This window comes from Microcaecilia unicolor, chromosome 11 (assembly GCF_901765095.1).
Source record: "Microcaecilia unicolor chromosome 11, aMicUni1.1, whole genome shotgun sequence".
Lineage (NCBI taxonomy): Eukaryota > Metazoa > Chordata > Amphibia > Gymnophiona > Siphonopidae > Microcaecilia > Microcaecilia unicolor.
Genome location: NC_044041.1, coordinates 42,472,133 through 42,483,817, shown reverse-complemented (window position 1 = coordinate 42,483,817; position 11,685 = coordinate 42,472,133). Strand labels below are relative to the sequence as shown.

The 11,685-nt window shown below is 42.8% G+C and overlaps 1 protein-coding gene across 1 annotated transcript in view; it reads left to right on the top strand.

Moving 5' to 3' along the window:
- Positions 1 to 1,893: 1,893 nt before the first annotated feature.
- LOC115479673 (nuclear receptor corepressor 2-like) overlaps positions 1,894 to 11,685 on the top strand; it is a 667,653-nt gene continuing 657,861 nt past the window's right edge. The window contains exon 1 of the mRNA XM_030217748.1: positions 1,894 to 2,176. The gene's annotated coding sequence lies outside the window, so the exon portion shown is untranslated. The remainder of the gene's footprint in view (positions 2,177 to 11,685) is intronic.

Genomic DNA, 11,685 nt, shown 5'->3' with positions numbered 1-11,685 from the left:
CTGCATACTGCTCTAATGGACCTGGCTATAACATCTGAGGCTGTCATAGAGGCGGGTGCGTACTATTTTTATTCACATTTTTTGGGGGTGGGAGGGGGTCAGTGAACACTGCAGGAGCCCTGATTCCCTCCAGTGGTCATCTGGTGATTTAGGACACCTTTTTGTGCCTAATTCATTCTGAAAACAGGTCTAGACCAAAATGTTGAAGTTTTCACCCTAGACATTTTCATTTTGTTCCATTATGGCTGTAAAACATCCAAGTGTTAGGCACGCCCTAATTCCACCTTCAAAACACTCCAACATAGCCCCTTGTGATTTGGATGCACTGCAGACATAGATGTTTGCAAAACAGGTTTAGAAAATACCAATTTGGATGTTTTGAGAAGAAACCAATCCAAATGGTGCTATATGACACTTTTTGGACATTTTTCTCTTTCAAAAATGAGCCCCAAAGACAGTGAAATTAAATCTCAATGTTGCTTTCGTGACCTCCTCTCCCCAGTAGCACACTCATGGGTTCAGTTCCTGCTACCTGGCTCAGTTGGAGCTGGGGGGGATGCTTGAAGGCTGCTGTATACCTCCTGGGGGAGGGGAGGCATAGTCATTGCACAATGGTGACACCTTGTGGCTAGATTTAGAATCCATGTTTGCAAGGTTCCAAAAGGAGCCCTGGTGCATGGCTACCAACCCAGGACTGTCATTATAATATAGTTGTCAGGGCACATGAAATAGGGGGAAGAATACCTCAGTGGTTGTGAGTGAAGACTCATGGCGTTGAATCCAAGCTTTGGGTGCGATTGTGAGGGAAACTGCCACATTTACCATTTGCCATCTTTAATGGAAATCCCCCCCCCCCCCATCAAGGTCAACGGCCAGCGCTTTTCTGGACTTGCAAATATCGTGCAATATAAATTCATAAAATGAAGATCTTCGTTTTCACATATCCTGGAGCTTGGACACGTACGGTTTCTTGACAACTTGAGTGGGGGCCTGTAAAAAAAACAGGCGTGTTAGATGAGAAGGGGTCATACATCACCCAAAATAAAACCAACCCAATTTTTCAAAGTGAGGATCTAGTATGGGTAAATAGAAATTTCTCTAGTATATAATAGCTTAACATTCTATTTTTATGAATATTTGTGTGTGTGTGTGTGTGTGTGTCTGGGGAACAGTATGGGGATAATTTTACAAGGATTTTTTGCTGATGGAGTCCCTTTTGTGCACATAAAAGAGCTTTTATATACCAGAGGAATTATGCGCATAAAGAAGAGATACACACTTTTCATAACCTATGGGGCAGAGTTCTTTAGAAAATACGTTATAAAGACACATAGCGCCATATTTTCAAAGCACTTATAAAGTTAGATAGCAACCTATGGAACGTTGTAAGTCTAAGCGCTTTGAAAATGAGCCCCATAAGCACCTATCTGTCTTAAAAAAAAATAAGCTAAAACCTGGGGCCTTCTTACCCTCCAAACCTAGCCTACCTATTATAAAGTTAGCCTTTGTATGTACTTTCCATCCAGTAGACTGTGGTAGGAGCAAAGGCAGTGAGAGGTTTTATAGCGGGTGATGTTGCAAGTGACATCAGAAGGCACGAGTGTCTGCCTCCCCTTCACATTGTATCCTCTCTCCCCCCCCCCCCCCCAAACAAATGTCATTTTCAGGTCTTGCAAACTCTGCTAGCTGGGTGCGGCGGTCCCTTTAAGAAGCCCGAGCAGCGATGTGAAAGCGGATTTGTTTGGTGTAAGTCTTGCTGGGAGCTGGATCCGTGCCATCAATCTCTTTCAGAATCACAGAGAAGCAGCAAAGACAGGGGGGGGGAGGGCGAGGGGGGGAAAGCGAAGCATGATCACAAACTTGCTCATTTGCAAAAGGCTCAAAGAGGAGAGACAGAGCCCCCGCGACAGACATCTTTGGAAAGGAGAGCACAGAAAACCCAGGGGTGGAACCGACACCAGCCTCCGGATTACAGAACAGACAACACCGCTGCACCGTTCGGGACCGGCCATCCGCCCGTCACCGTCGCCGGAACTGGGGTGGGGGGGAACCATTTGGGGATATCTTTGGCTTTTCTGCACTTGGTTTGCCGTCCTCCCTGCACTTTAAGGGTTTTCAAATGTTGGCTTCAGATGAAAAATCAGCCCCGATGGGAAGACAGCTTCTTTTTTTAGAGGTAAGGAAAATGCCGGTGGCCTCCCCCCCCCCCGATTGTGTGTGGTGATGTCTCTGGGCAAGGAAAATAATACAGAAGATCAATGCTGTCGTGTCTCGCTGTGTTTGTTTAGGGCTCGGAGGGGTTGCAGCTGTTGGGCTAGGTTTCTGCACTTAGGTTTGGGATTTGGAAGGATCCGTTGTGCTGGGTAAGGGAGGGGGGGGGGGGGGTTCATGGTTGGTGGTTTACAGAGGTGGGGGTTAATTAGAGAGATTATGTACAGCGGACCCACCAGGGTGCTGCTGGGACGGAAAATAAAAGCGATCGGGCTCATCCTGTCTAGACTGAAGTCTTAAAACTAGATCCCTGGGTGTGATTTCCAGGATCAGCAGCTCTGCTGCCTGCCTAACTCATGCTGTGAACCAGAAAGTCCTGCTTTTGCTAGCAGTCAAGTTCTCTGTGTCCTCAATCTCGTTATCACGTTGCCTCATTTTTCGTTTACTTTCTATGTTAAGAGACCCAGTGTAATGTGTGATCGAGGGAAGAGAGGGGGCTCCAGGGGACTGTTAACAGTTCTACCAGGGGGCAGCCTGCATGAACGAAGAGAGAGACTTGGCACTGATACGAGTTGGAACTCGTCCTTAGCAGTATCCGCCAGCCGTGGCAGATCCACCGCTTTTCTGCCTCCACCACGCAGGCCTACTGAAGAGGTGCACACAGTGCGGAACGTGTGTGGCAGGGGAGAAATAAATGTGTGCTACTCATTAGGAATCTCACATGTGGGATCTTACCCACACATAAAATCGATCTCGCATAGCACTTGTTCAGTATCACATGCACGTGGAATCTTGCAACCCACACGTTCCTTATTGCACACTGATGAGATTCACACATCACGCATTCTGTATTGAATGAACATTATCTTACATGCAGAATCTTGCATGACACATGTTCTGTATCATGGGTACATGGAATCTTATGCATTGAATCCTGCGTACCACATATTCAATATCACATGGAGATGGAATCATGCCACAAATTCTGTATTGCATAAACAGAATTTCTCATAGGCTCACATGACAGATTCCATATGGCATGTACACAAGTGTCTGACACATTCCATTCCAAAGAATGGAGTCACAGACATGGAATCTTATACATCATGCATGCTTTATTTCATGTGTAACGTGCCACATGCACACATTCATAGACACAATATCTTGCATGTCACACACACACATTTATAGACTATGGAAACAGAAAAATACACACACAGGCTTGCGTGCCGTGCATTCAGAATCACAGATTTACATGCAGGAAGTTTTGCATGCCACATATTTTGTATCACGTACATGGAATCCCACTATGCATTATATATCACATATGTAGAATGATATGCAAGGAATACTGCACACTTCACATTCCATATCATGCAAATGATCACATACAAGCTGACAGCACACACAATTACACACATGAAAAGTTATTGTCTCACATGCACTTGGATACACACATGCATACAGATAGTCAGATGTTATTTTAAAGACAATGGGAATGAAGGCTATTGAAATACACATAACATTTAATGCATTCTTTTCTAGGGCAGAATGAAAAAATGGTGGCATTCATATTTGAAAGCATTTATTCAGAAAGTAGTACCTGCTACCCAGATAAATGTCACTGGGAAAGATATTCAGTGACACTATCTGGATGGTACTGCAGAATATCTTTACAGACTGCCACTGCATTATCCGGATAGTACCGCTGAATATCTTTATAGACTTCTGTGGCACTATCCGGATAGTACCGCTGAATATCTTTACAGACTGCCACTGCATTATCCGGATAGTACCGCTGAATATCTTTATAGACTTCTGTGGCACTATCCGGATAGTACTGCCGAATAACTTTACAGACTGCCACAACATTATCCGGATAGTACCGCTGAATATCTTTATAGACTTCTGTGGCACTATCCGGATAGTACTGCCGAATAACTTTACAGACTGCCACAACATTATCCGGATAGTACCGCTGAATATCTTTATAGACTTCTGTGGCACTATCCGGATAGTACTGCTGAATATCTTTACAGACTGCCACTGCATTATCCGGATAATACCACTGAATATCTTTACAGACTGCCACTGCATTATCCGGATAGTACCACTGAATATCTTTACAGACTGCCACTGCATTATCCGGATAATACCACTGAATATCTTTACAGACTGCCACAACATTATCCGGATAGTACCGCTGAATATCTTTATAGACTTCTGTGGCACTATCCGGATAGTACTGCTGAATATCTTTACAGACTGCCACTGCATTATCCGGATAATACCACTGAATATCTTTACAGACTGCCACTGCATTATCCGGATAGTACCGCTGAATATCTTTACAGACTGCCACTGCATTATCCGGATAGTACCTCTAAATATCTTTACAGATTGCCATGGTTGTAACCAGATACTGCTGCTGAATATCTTCACTGACTTCTGTGGCACTACCTGGATAGTTCCAGAGCAGTCTTGGGGCAGAGTTGAAGCAGAGACCAAAGTTATCTGGGTAGCTGCGATTTTCTGTACTGCTTTCCAGAGAACTATGTGGATAACTTAGGAACGTAAAAATGCTGTCCTAAATGGAGTGGAGGAGTGGCCTAGTGGTTAGGGTGGTGGACTTTGGCCCTGGGGAACTGAGTTCAATTCCCACTTCAGGCACAGGCAGCTCCTTGTAACTCTGGGCAAGTCACCTAACCCTCCATTGCCCCATGTAAGCCGCATTGAAGATAAGCTGATTGGATAGTGGCTGAGTTATTGCTGCTGCTGGATACCGCATTATCTAGATATTCAGTGGCAGCTGCTATCTGGATAAGCCACTGAATATCCAGATATTATTGCCAGTGGCAGCTGTTATTAGAAAAAAACATTGAGAACTGCCGTCTGAACGTTGGGGTGAGGATGGAGGGATTTTCTTTAAACCAAAATAAGCTGCTCTCTCGCAGCATATGCCTAGCCACTCTTGCGCACAGATAGGCTGGTATAATGTTGTTAATACCTTTCCTTAGTTGCTGAGGGTTCCAAGGCATTAGTTGTAAGATGTGTACAAGAAATGATCTGATAAAAAGAGCATATGTTTTGGCAACAGAGAAAAGTGGATTAGTGTCTTAAATGCTATTTAAAGTAAAAAAAAAAAATAGAGGTTGTGGAACTTGGATGTGCGGCACAGCGGAAGGTGCTTATCTGTTTTGCTTTCATTTATCTTTCCCCATGCTGGGGTTGGGCGAGCTGAGCATCAAGTGGTGTGTGTGTGACTCTGACAGGTACTTTACCCTTTTGTGGTATGGAGGAAGCACATGGGCCCTGGGTCGCTTCCAGCAGCCTGACTACTCATCTCTTAGCTGTCGAATTTTGAAATGTACTTTTCATTTTCACTCTGAACTTGTTAAATATTTTTTGCCACGTTTCCTGTCCGTAACAAAAAAAAAAAAGGCAATTTCCTATCATTTATTGTTATTATGTAAAATAATCAGGATTTTACTTGAGCTGATGGAAAAATGGTAATTTGTGTCAAGGAGAAATTGCTTTTTTGTAATTTGGGCTGGTTATGAAATTTGTCTTCTGATCTGCATTTCCAAAATGTTTCCTCAAGCCTTCTGCTGTCATCAGGAAGAGGAGTTTCAGATGTTTCTTACCTGGGAAGTCTTTCATCTGATCCTTGAATTGAGGGGGTAATTCGATGCATTTACATGCCCACCCCGCATGTCGGTTATTAGAATAATGGCATATATATATGCATATGTAAGTGCATAAATGCCAAAATTCCACCTAAGTGCTATTTTCCTAAATATACCCATATCTTACCTAGCAGATATTTTAAAGGTAGGTATACAAAGGGGTGGAGTCTGGGCAAGACGCACACTTGTGTAATTTATAGAATACTATAAGTTTATGTGCGTATCTCTGGCATTTGGGTGCGATCATTTGGGTCAACTCTATGATGGCATAAGTGACATAGAAGCGGAGGAAAATATAGGCAAAGACCATTTGACCTGTCCAGTCTGCCCATGCATGCCATCTACACTCTTATCACTCCCTTAGAGATCCTCTGTACTTGTCCCAAGCTCTCTTGAATTCAGATCTCCACCACTTCCACCTGAGGCCATTCCACAAAGAAGTATTTCTTCAGGTTACTTCTGAGTCTATCCCCTTTCACCTTCATCCTATGCTTCCTCGTACCAGAGCTTCCTTTGAATTGAAAGAGACTCTCCTTCTGTGCATTTATGCCACATGGGTATTTAAATGTCTCTCTCGTATCTCCCCTCTCCTGCCTTTCTTCCAAAGTATGCATATTGAGATCTTTAAGTCTGTCCCCTACACTAGTAACCACCCTCTTGCCCAACTCTATCCTATTTTGAAGGTGTGATCTCTCCAGAATTGTACATCAGTGTTAGTGTTCTATACATTTACAGGGTTCAGGGTCACAGATTTTGATATATCGTCTTTCTGTGGTACAACCAATGTTGTTCTCTGTCCCTAATGTTGTTCTGCCTTTGAATCACTGTTAGGTTACCTACTGATAATACCTACTACTACTAATAGCATTTATATAGCGCTACCAGACGCACGCAGCGCTGAACACCTGACATAGAGAGACAGTCCCTGCTCAAAGAGCTTACAATCTAGATAAAACAGACAGACAAGACATTACGGGAAAGGGAATTACAGGGTAAAGAGGAACAGGGGGGAGAAGGGCAAATGAGTAGTGGTTAGGAGCCAAAGGCAGTAGTGAAAAGGTGAGCTTTCAGCATAGATTTAAAAACAGGTAGAGATGGAGCTAGACGTATGGGTTCGGGAAGATGGTTCCAGGCATAAGTTGCCGCAGGATAAAAGGAACGAAGTCTGGAGTTAGTGGTGGAGGAGAAGGGGGGCGTCAAAAGAGATTTGTTCAGAGAGCGACTCAGGGGGGGGGTACCGGCAGCGGCAAACTCGGGGGGGGGGGGGAGGGGGCAGCAGTGACCCACTAGCCCGTTTTAATGGACTCAACGGCTAGTATGAGCAGAGAAGGAGAGAGAGATTTACACACATAAGTGCTAGTGTTCTGTACATTTTTCTATCGATTTACACGTAACATACATAACATACATAGTAGATGACGGCAGAAAAAGACCTGCACGGGTAACTGATAGCACTTAAATGTGCAAATGTATAGAACACTACTATCCTATATATTTACATGCATAAGTGCTAATATGCTGTAGTGGTTCAGGATCACAGATTTTGATATACTGCCTTTCTGTGGTACAACCAAAGCGGTTTACATATATTATATGCAGGTACTTTCTCTGTCCCTAGTGAGCTAATATACAATTTCCAAATATGGGTTCTGCCTTTGAATCACTGTTAACTTCCCTACTGCTAATACCTGCTAGCATTCTGTGGATTTACTTGTGCTAGTGTTCTGTACATTTCTATAGATTTATATGTGTAACTGCTAATGTTCTATGGATTTACACGTGTCAGTGCTTGTTTTCTATACGGTTGCACCCAGAAGTGCTAGTTTTCTGTACAGTTACACACGCAAGTGCTATGGTCTATACATTTACACGCATAAGTGCTATTCTATAGATTCATGCACTGGTGCTAGTGTTCCTTAGATTTACACACGTTAAGTACTAGTGTTCTACACATTCGCATATGTAACTGCTAGTGTTCTGCACATTTACATGCACAATTGCTATTGTTCTATACATTTACATTCTTCAGTGATCTTATTCTATAGACTTACATGTGCAAGTGCTAGCTTTCTATACATTTCTATAGATGTACACATTTCACTGCTGGTGTTTATAGATTTACATGTGTCAGTACTGGTGTTCTATATATCTATCTGTGTCAGTGTTAGTTTTCTATACAGTTACACACATAAGTGCTAGTGTTCTATACATTTACAGGGTTCAGGGTCACAGATTTTGATATGCTGCCTTTTTGTGGTACAACCAAAGCGGTTTACATATATGCAAGTCGTTGTCCCTCCCTAGTGGGCTAACATACAGTTTCTAAACATGGGTTCTGCCTTTGAATCACTGTTAACTTACCTACTGCTAGTATACTATAGATTTATATGCGTAAGTGCTAGTGTTCTAGATAATATCTATAGATTTACACGTGTAACTGCTAGTGTTCTGTACAGTTACATGCAGAAGTACTAGTTTTCTATAGATTTATTTATTTATTTATTGCATTTGTATCCCACATTTTCCCACCTATTTGCAGGCTCAATGTGGCATACAGAGTTTGGTTATGACATAGTCATTCCATGATATCAGCTTAGTCAAGATCAGGAGGCGGGGCTGGTGGTTGGGAGGCGGGGATAGGGCTGGGCAGACTTATACGGTCTGTGCCAGAGCCGGTGGTGGGAAGCGGGACTGGTGGTTGGGAGGCGGGGATAGGGCTGGGCAGACTTGTACGGTCTGTGGCAGAGCCGGTGGTTGGGAGGCAGGGCTGGTGGTGGGGAGGTGAGGATAGTGGTGGGGAGACTTATATGGTCTGTGCCTGTGCCAGAGCCGGTGGTTGGGAGGCGGGGATAGTGGTTGGGAGGCGGGGATAGTGGTTGGGAGGCGGGGATAGTGCTGGGCAGACTTATACGGTCTGTGCCCTGAAGAGCACAGGTACAAATCAAAGTAGGGTATACACAAAAAGCAGCAAATATGAGTTATCTTGTTGGGCAGACTGGATGGACCGTGCAGGTCTTTTTCTGCCGTCATCTACTATGTTACTATGACGCAATTAGTGATGTACAAAGATTAGGTGAGGGACGAGAGAAGGAAGGTGTTAGGCAGGATATAAGGTGGACTGTAATAATTGGGTGTGTTGGTGAGGTAGTTTTGTAAGGCTATGGCTTACACATGCAAGTGCTAGTTTTCTATACAGTTACATGCATAATGCAGAAGTGCTAGTGTTATATAATTTCACACATGTAAGTGCTAGTGTTCTATAGCTTTACACATGCAGGTAGTAGTGTTTTATACATTCAGATATACAGTTGCTAGTGTTCTATATATTTACACACTTCAGTGCTAGTATTCTATAGATTTATGCGTAAGTGCTGTTCTATACATTTACACACATAGGTGCTAGTATTCTATAGATTCACACTCGCAAATGCTAGTGTTCTGTGCATTTACACGTGCAGGTGCTAGTGTTCTATACATTTACATACTTCGGTGCTAGTATTCTATAGCTTTACACAGTGCGTTTTTTTCTAGCAAAAAAGGTGCCGGTACTCAAATGCCAGGCCACCCTTCAGGGTTGGAGTGATCACTGAGAGACCCACCTCACAATAGACATGCCCCCTGCAACCAGTCACAGAATCTGTAACAAGGCAGAGTTTCATTAAAACTTGGGGACCATGGGTCAGTTTTAGCAGACAATGGAAAAGGTGCTGGTACTCAGTACCCCCTAAAAAAAAAAGCCCTGGTTTTACACGTGCAAGTGCTAATGTATACATTTACAAGCATAAGTGCTGGTATTCTATAGATTTTGTGCTAAATCTATAGAATACACAAGGGCATGTGCTAGTGTTCAATAGGTTTAAACACCAAAATGTTAGTATTCTATGTATCTATGCGTGCAATGGGTGTGTAATTCGGGCACCTAGATTATAGAACTGTCCTTTGAATGCTTCGGTCTCGGACAGCTCCAAAGAGTTAAAGGGAAGAACAAGCAGTGTGAAATGGTTTCTTTTGTACACATGAGTGGTTACTGGTTCCTGTGTGCTGTACTGTATGTTCGGGCAAAGGTTATGGTGTCAAAACCACCCATAGGAATGAAAGCTTGAGTCCTGACACACAATATATTAATGCCTACTGATATTTAATCTACTGTGTCTGAAAGGGCCGTAGAGTCATTTTCTTGGTGGAATGTCATCTAGTCAGTCTTCCAAAGCTATAAATAAGATGTGGGATGCTAAGTGCCCTACAGCTTGTATTTTCGAAAACATTGGTTAGAATTCAAATTTGTCTTTTTGAGAAAATAACCCATCAGGTATGACTTAAGTACATAAGTATTGCCATACTGGGACAGACCAAAGGTCCATCAAGCCCAGCATCCTGTTTCCAACAGTGGCCAATCCAGGTCACAAATTCCTGGCAAGATCCCAACATGTAAACCTTGTTCCTTTAGTGGGTCTTTTACTAAAGCTTAGCTCGCAGCAGGGCCAATAGGAATAAAATGGCTCCTGCTTCATATAACTCCAGCTAAGCTTTAGTAAAACACCCCCTCAATGCTTTATTTCTGCTTTTTAACACAATTGTCAATCCCTCCTTGCCATCAATTTTTCTAATGAAGAGATTTCCTACGAAGAAGGGCTTCATGCTGGGCGCAGGTCAGTTTAGCTGCACCCACTTTGCCTTGTTAATATGGCTCTTCTTTGCTTAAGGGTGTGGGGCAACACTAGGAGCAGAGGAGAAACATTTGGTTGAGTATCCAAGCCCCATCACATTGCTTCCAGTTGTGTCAAGAACTGTGTGTGGTATCGTTTAGTCGGTGCCAAAGATTGTTTTCTTCTTGTGGTCCTGAACCAAGCTCAGAACCTCCTTTGAAAGAAACTCGGTTTGATTAACGTCAGAAGGCGCTATGGGTTTTCTTCATGTAGGCCTGGCAGTGTTCTCTTCCCGCTGTCATTGTATGAATTCATTTGAACATCGAGATGGCAGTGTGATGAACTGTGAATTTGTTACTCTGGTTTTGATGATTGATATATTAGGACCATATATAATTTTTACATTTTTGCCTATATATTTTTATTATTTATTGTCAAAGCATTAACATACAACTTGGAAAATTATTAAACAAAATAACCAGAAGAAATGTAATAATCCATCAAAAGATACATTCTTTACACGTTTTCCATTTTCTCCCATACTCATTCGCTCCTTCTAGCAAAACAATCCACAAGGAAGGTTGTGTTTTTTACACCCATACCTTGGGACATGAAATTCACAAGAAAGATGCCCAGTTCCCCACCTTTTTTCCCTCCTCCCCACCCTAGTAGGACTATCTATTTTAATGTAGCTGTCAGGTGTTTGATAGTAATTGTTACTCTCTGTTCTATCTTTTGTCATAGTGTTTGTTTTAGAGTGCCTTCTCTTGTCACCCTAACCGAAACAGAAGCTTTCTAGGAACAATCTTGAGTTTTCCTAATATGATATTAATGATTTATTTTATTTGGTTATATTTTTTGTATACCTATATGCAGTGCATTTTGTCTAGCAGAAAAGGTGCCGGTACTCAAATGCCAGGCCACCCTTCAGGGGTGGAGTGATCATTGAGGGACCCACCCTACAATAGCCAGGACCCCTGCAACCAGTCATAGAATCTATGACAAGGCAGAATTTGTATGTAGAACCTGAGCTCTTTCATTAAAATACGAGAACCATGGGTCAAGTTTAGCAGACAGTGAAAAAGGTGCCGGTACTCAGTACCCCCAAGTACCCCCTCAAAAAAAGCCCTGCCTATATGTAT